The following is a 7,007-nucleotide window of genomic DNA, read 5'->3' as shown; positions in this document are numbered from 1 at the left end:
TGTGCAAAACTGTATGCATGACAAGAATATATGATTGTGTTTCCCAAACAAAAACACAAACAACTTTACATCATTAATGCTGGTTTATGCTGTTTTTACAGATTACTCCAAATCTGTAGACATTGTTAAATGAAATAATAATACACATCTTTCTAAAACTGCTGTCCACAAAAGATGTTTTTTAACCCAAATTATTTTATCTTGTCCCTTTTGAAACATATCCATCATCTTATTTTATCATTATTATATCCTATTTTACTGCTAAAGCATGTGCATGCACTAGATGCTAGTACCCAATAATTGTGCACTGTTAAGGACAGAGTAGGTTATTTGTTGATGTTAGTGGACTGGCAGATACACAAAGATGCTCAAGATAGAGAACTTACTCAAGAATGAAATGCTGAAGTCGCTTCCAACATGTCTTACGGGAAATCACAATGCTTTTACTGGACATAAATAATAGAAGTAGAAATAATAGAAATACATTTTAACATGTACTTTAAAATAATAATAACAGTGTTTATTCACACTGACCTTTGCTTCCTCTTCTATACACTAAATGTGTATTTCTTAACCAATACTACCACAGTACATGCTGGCAGCTTTTAGCTTTAGCTTTTAAGAACTGAAAAGAAAAAAGACAAAACACAATTAGCGTTTTTTTCTCATTTCATTGAAATCTAAAGTGCAAAATCTAAAATCAGGAGGGAATCAGTCAGTTTGGTTAGGAATCAAAATCAAAGGTACAGCAGCAAGTCTTTGATATATTCAGTACTGTCACCATAGCAGCAAAACCAACATCCACCACTCTCTCTTCCAATCACAAGATCATTGTGAGGACAAACTGAAAGAGGGCATATGACAGTGAACAATTAAGAAGTAGGAAGAGAGGAGAAATATTCAGGATTTGTTCATTCGCAAGTCATAAGAGTCACATTTAAACTGTGTATATACAACATAAACAAAAAATAGGAGAAGCACCTCAGAGTTTAAAGAGTTTAAGTTAAGATATTTTGGTGACTGGAATTGAAACAAGAGAAGAGCAGGACTCAAGAAGGAGAAGTGAAGACGTGAGAAGGGAAGAAAAAGTGTTCAAGAGGCCATGATATCGGGTGAAACATCATATGGTAGGCAGCTGTTCTGAAACAGTAGCAAGAATATCTCATCTCTGTATGTTTGACCTGGTCACGTAAAAGCAGGGACAAAGAGTGACAGAGGGAGATAGACCGACAGTGAGGTCTCTCTCTCTCTATTTCTGACCCAGACTGTTGGACAGAGCCCATACAGCATGTTCCTCCAGAACTTTTTCAGCACTTGGCTGATTTAATCAAAAAGTCTTAAACTGTGCAAGTGTGACACCTGGACACAAAAGTTTATGATTGTGAGTTTTGAGCTTTTTAAATATCAACTAATATGTGAATGAAATGTATTGAAACTGTCTTGTATGACAGTTTGGTTTATGACACACTGGCTTACAAGACGTTACTTATAATACCTTCAGAGGCACAAGAAAACAGGAGAAAAAAAATTTTCCACAGTCAAAGGCAGGATGACAGAACTTAACCGACCTCTGAGCTGTGGTCAGGTTAAGGGTGACAAATTGCTCTGGATAGTAAGCGGGCTTAATAACAAAATATGTACTCAGTTTTGGTTTGGTTAATATTTCTTATATTATTTATTTCTTATATTATATTATTTATTTCTTGGTAATCTTCAAATAGTAAAGACTTAAAATAACTAAGACTACAAAGCAACTTATTTCTAAACAGAACAGCCCCCCGAGACGTACCACTTCTTCCAGTTTCAAAAGTAGGATGACCAGCTATGGTAACACCAAAATATTTGTATTTTTGAGTATGACTGAAGAACTGAACCAATATGAGACACAAACACAAATGCATGAGCTGAGCCTGGTGTGATTTTTAACATACTCTGAAGAGCCTGTTCAGTGTCTGCCAGCAGAACTACATCATCTGCATAAAAAAAGTACCAACTGCAAAATCAGAAAGCCTGATCTCACCTATTAAATCATTCAAGTGTAAATGGTGTTGGGGAGAGCACATCCTCTTGTTTCACACCAAAAGGAGTTGGAATCCAAAGAGAGCTTGATAGAGAGCTTCCACAGATTTATAAATTTTCCACCACTACCAGATTTCAGTACTTTAAACCATAAAAAGCCTTCTGGAAATCTGTAAAGCAACAAAAAGTAGATGCACAAAGAATCTATTCTATTCTATTCTATTCTAATATATATAATCAATTTAAGCTCTATTCTTAGTGAATTTGTTAATCTCTACTAAATGTTCTGCACTGAATGCTTGGCCAGATTTTTAAACCTGCAATAATCGCTTTTTGGGCCATTTGGGGGTAAAATAAACAAGTAGTAAACAGTAAACCTACTGTTAGTTACCTGCTTAAACATCCAGCAGGTATGTAGCAACATTACCCTTCTGTTGAAGTTGAGTTTGCATCCACTGAACTTAAGTCAAAGATTGGAACCCTCTCTCATAAATATCTGTCTCTTTAGCTGCTGGATGCTACATGTCCGTCTTTGTCTGTCACGGTGGGTTTATCAGAGCTATGGCTGAAAACAATGCTAAAGCGAGCTGTGTGAGTGAATCAAAATAGTAAAATTGCATGCAGGAGAAACAAAACAATGAGCTGAAAGACTTTGAAACCCACCATGGAGCTCAGGGGAAGTGCTGAATTAGGGGACAATTTTGGTTTGTCACCACGAGAGCAGCTTTAGTTTTTTCCCAATTCTATACTACATTCTGATAGTATACACATACTCATTGTCATAGTACTGTGGCAGCTCTGCCGCAGCTCTAGCTTTTTCCCTTGTGTTTCCTTGTTTCCCTTGTGTCTCTCCCTCCCTTTTTGGTCTGTGTGTGTATGTGCGTGTATGTCGGTGTGGCCTGCCCCTCCTGGCTCATCTCCACACCTGCTGCTTCTCTCCTCATTAAGACTCCAGTACCTTGGCTGACTCTCCACTCATTGCCAGATTGTTCAGTCTGCTTTATGGTAGATATGCTCTTTCTAGAGAAGTAATTTTAAGTGTTTATGATTGTTTGTCTCAGAACTGTTGCTTAACGTCTGTTCCTCTGTGCACCAGCAACAGACTCTAGTCAGTCTGCACTTCAGCTGCCAGCCCTTACCAGCTGTCAGCTTCACCTGAATTTACAATAAATAACCTTCATTCCATCTAGTCTGTGTCTGCATTTGGGTCCAAAAACTAATACTACTAGCACAACCTTAACAAGTACATTGCAATAACCACACAAGACAGCAAATTGTTTGTTCAGAACACATTTAAAAATATTAAAAAAAAAAAAAAAAATCCACCCATTTCCAAAACAACTCAATTAAGGGTTCATTATTCAAGTAATGAAGTTTTCTTTGCTGCTGATTGTGGTGTCTTGCCGGGAGCAGGTGGTGGTGATCGTCGTTATAACACAAAATGGTTATAATACACCCTTTGGGCAGTGCAATGTCTTCAGGACAGACTGGAGGCTACAGTGAGCTGGTGTTGCAAAGTGATGAGACAAGCCGGGGCTAACTGGGCAGTGTGCTAACTCTAGTAGAAGAAAAGACGAGATAGTAATTTGCAGTTATTTAGAGAAAAGCCTCACATTTGATGACACCAGATTATTTTGTTTTAGCTTAATAAATGTAATTTTCTGATTGATCAACTAATTGTTTCAGTGCTACTGCATACTCAAACTAGGGTGTCATATTTAATACCTATAACCATTTTCGTGTGCCTGCCACTTTATATGAGCAATGGCTAATGTGATGCACCAATAAGAGCAGAAAGAAATATCAGATGTATCTTACCTAGCAACAGAACAACTTATTCATCATAATGTATCATGGCCTCTGCCTCGACTTCAGGAGTCGAGAACAAGCCAGATGACAAACATGTGTGTTGTTTTTGTTGTTGTTGTCACATACTGGAGCTATCATTGTTGTCCTCATGTTCCTGCCTCCCCTCTGCCTCTCTCTCTCTCTCTCTCTCTCTCTCTCTGGTCCTCCTCCAGGCTCTGTTAATCCACTGACTGACTCTACTCTGACTGACTCTACTGGGTGACAAGGCAAATGTGCAAAAGTCACAAAGAGACAGAAAGAGAGAGAGAGGGAGAATGGGGGGGGGGGGGGGGGGGGGGGGGGGGTCTGTGTGTGTGTGTGTGTGTGTGTGTGTGTGTGAGAGAGCGAGAGAGAGAGAGGCAGCATGTCAGTGGTATTAGGCTTGAGCAGAGTGAGCGTGTCCTAGCCAGAGGAGAGAAGCTGTTGATTCAACTGGTCGTAGACAAGGCCTTGTTGCCCTTGTCCTCATCTCTCTGTATCCCTCTTTCGCTCTCAAAATCCCTTTCTTACTCTGCCTCACTCTCTCCCTCCCTCTCTCCATTTCACTCTTACATATTACAAACAGGACATTTCACTTAATCCCAAATCTATGCCCCTCCTATTGTGCTTCTTTGTCAGGTCATTGTTGTGAATTACTAATCTGCCTGGTTAAAAATAAATGTCTAACAAAAACAAATCCACATTCTCTGTCTGTGTGTGCAGTGTCAGACTAGCCATTGGGCACAGGCATTAGCAGTGAACAATTCCTGGTGGGCTGCCGCATTGGCGGAATGTTGGGCCATCAAAAAATCCATCAAGTTTTTACTGGCCCTCTCTGTGTGCCTGTCATTCAAGGTTTACATGAGAGTGTGCTATGTGCATATTCCAGAACTGGGCTCACTGGCCAATCACAGCAAAGGTGTGTGTGTGTGTGTGTGTGTGTGTGTGTGTTTGTATGTATGTGTGTGTGTAGGTGTGTGTGTGCGTGTGTGTGTGTCCTAAGAGCATTTACCCTTGCAGAAGATGACACTGTGACACACATATCTTATAGGGCTATGCGAGAATCAGGATGATGACCACTGCTGAAATTAAAATGAAATCACTACTGTATGTTGCTTGCTTGTCTTGTTGCTGCGTTTTAATGTCTGTGTTTCCTTAAAGTGACAGTCTGGGTTATTTGACATGGGGTTATGTGAGGTAGTCATGCATAGTCAGTGTGTTATCTGCAGTAGATTTGGATCAGCACACTACAAGTTAGGAGAGGCAGCAAAGAGCATCAGCACACTACCAGAGCCTGGTACTGCTGTGTTTCTCACACACACACACACACACACACACACATATATATATAACTGAAGTTTAGCTTTTTCCAATTCACTCAACTGACCTGCAGCTTTGGCTTAATACAGTGTGTTTTGTAGATGCACTTGTGTGTAGGACAGTAGTAGTCCAGCGGTTACGAAAAATATAGTACCGAAGTAAAGTGCTGTTTTGACGTGTGTGTGTGTATGTGTGTGTGGGTGTGTGTGCGTGTGTGTGTGTGTCCTTACAGCATTTACCCTTGCAGAAGATGACAGTGTCTAACAGGTTTTTTTCTGCTGGTCCAGTGCACAGCAGCATATCACTCTGCTAGCATGCCATATTCCTTATTGCCAAATCTACTGCAGGTAATACGCTGACTACCTTACACAACCCTACTTTATTTCAGGGTGCCAAATTTGTCCAATTACATTCTATTTGCACTGTTTGCTCTGTTTGAAAACAGTGCAAACTCTGCGGCTAGATTTGTTGGTGAGATCAGGAACAAATTTCAAATTACAATCAACTTTGTGAATTTGTTTCAAACTGACTGGAAAACCATGGTGAATTTGAAAAAAAAAATCAGTTAAATGGTCAAAATTAAGAACTGCAGTCTTAAATGATTTGCTCACAAAATGTTCAAGCACTCACAGCTTTGCAAAGCAAACCTGCAGTTTGGAGAGCTGAAGAGGTAAGCCACAAGTCAATGAATCTATTCAGAAAAAATATCAATCAAAAAAATTGATTGGCAACCATTTTGGTAATTATTAATCATTTATTATTTAATTTTTTGCTGTATGATACCAAACATTCTCTGCTTCCAGCTTCTCAAATATGAGGATTTGCTGCCTTTCTTTTTCTTAAGTAATAGCAAATGAAATATCTTTAAGTTTTATCCTTACGTTTTGGTTTATCAGGAGCTCAAACTTTACTATTTTCTGGCAATTAATTACTTAATCAGTAATGAAAATCTTAAGTTGCAGCCCCAGTCTGGACAGGCCACAGACGAATAATCTTTGTGACATACGTCATTTGAAAACATGACTGGCAGTTTAGACAGAAGCATAAACCTTTGCTATACCTTACTGGACAAACACATCCTTTGCTGATTTTGTTTTCAATTCTCAGACTGGGAACCACCACATTCACACCTCCTCTCCCTATTTTTAATATTTAACATGGTTCAGGAATTTCAAGAGGCAGCAAGTCATATGATCATCCTAACACTCCCCATGGTTAAGCCAAATCTCAGTGGACATCTATCCTGACAGTGCATTCAGAAAGTATTCAAATACACCCGGATTAGGGAATTTTCTTCCGTTCTTCTCTGCAGACACTTTCAAGCTCTAGGTTGGATGGACACAGTTGGGCAGCCATTTTGAAAAACAACCCACAGCATGATGTGGCCACCACCATACTTGATGATGAGTGATCAGTGACAGTTCAATCTTGGTTTCATCAGACCAAAGAATCTTGTTCCCCACAGAGAGTCCTTTGGGTTGATTTTATTACAGGTGGATGCCAGTAAAGGTGTGATAAGAGAAATGGGAGGAACCTGAGCTAAATTTCAAGTGTCATAGTTAAGGGTCTGAATACTTGTGTCGATGTGATATTTCAGTTTTTTCTTTTTAATAATTTTGAAAAAAAAAATTGTGTTTTCTGTTTGTCATTATAGGGTTTTGAGTGTAGATTCGTGAGGGAAAAAATAATTTAAACAATTTTAGCATAAGACTGCAACATAACAAAATGTGAAACAAGTGAAGGGTTCAGAATACTTTCTGACTGCATTGCAAATCTTAGAGATAATAAGCTTAGTCTGGATTTACAATGTTTATTGTACAATATTGTCTGACCTCACATAG

The sequence above is a fragment of the Trachinotus anak genome, unplaced genomic scaffold (assembly GCF_046630095.1).
Source record: "Trachinotus anak isolate AG129_WGS33_773 ecotype Australia unplaced genomic scaffold, CSIRO_AGI_Tana_v1 ptg000004l, whole genome shotgun sequence".
In the NCBI taxonomy this organism is placed as follows: domain Eukaryota; kingdom Metazoa; phylum Chordata; class Actinopteri; order Carangiformes; family Carangidae; genus Trachinotus; species Trachinotus anak.
This window is presented reverse-complemented; position numbering follows the sequence as displayed.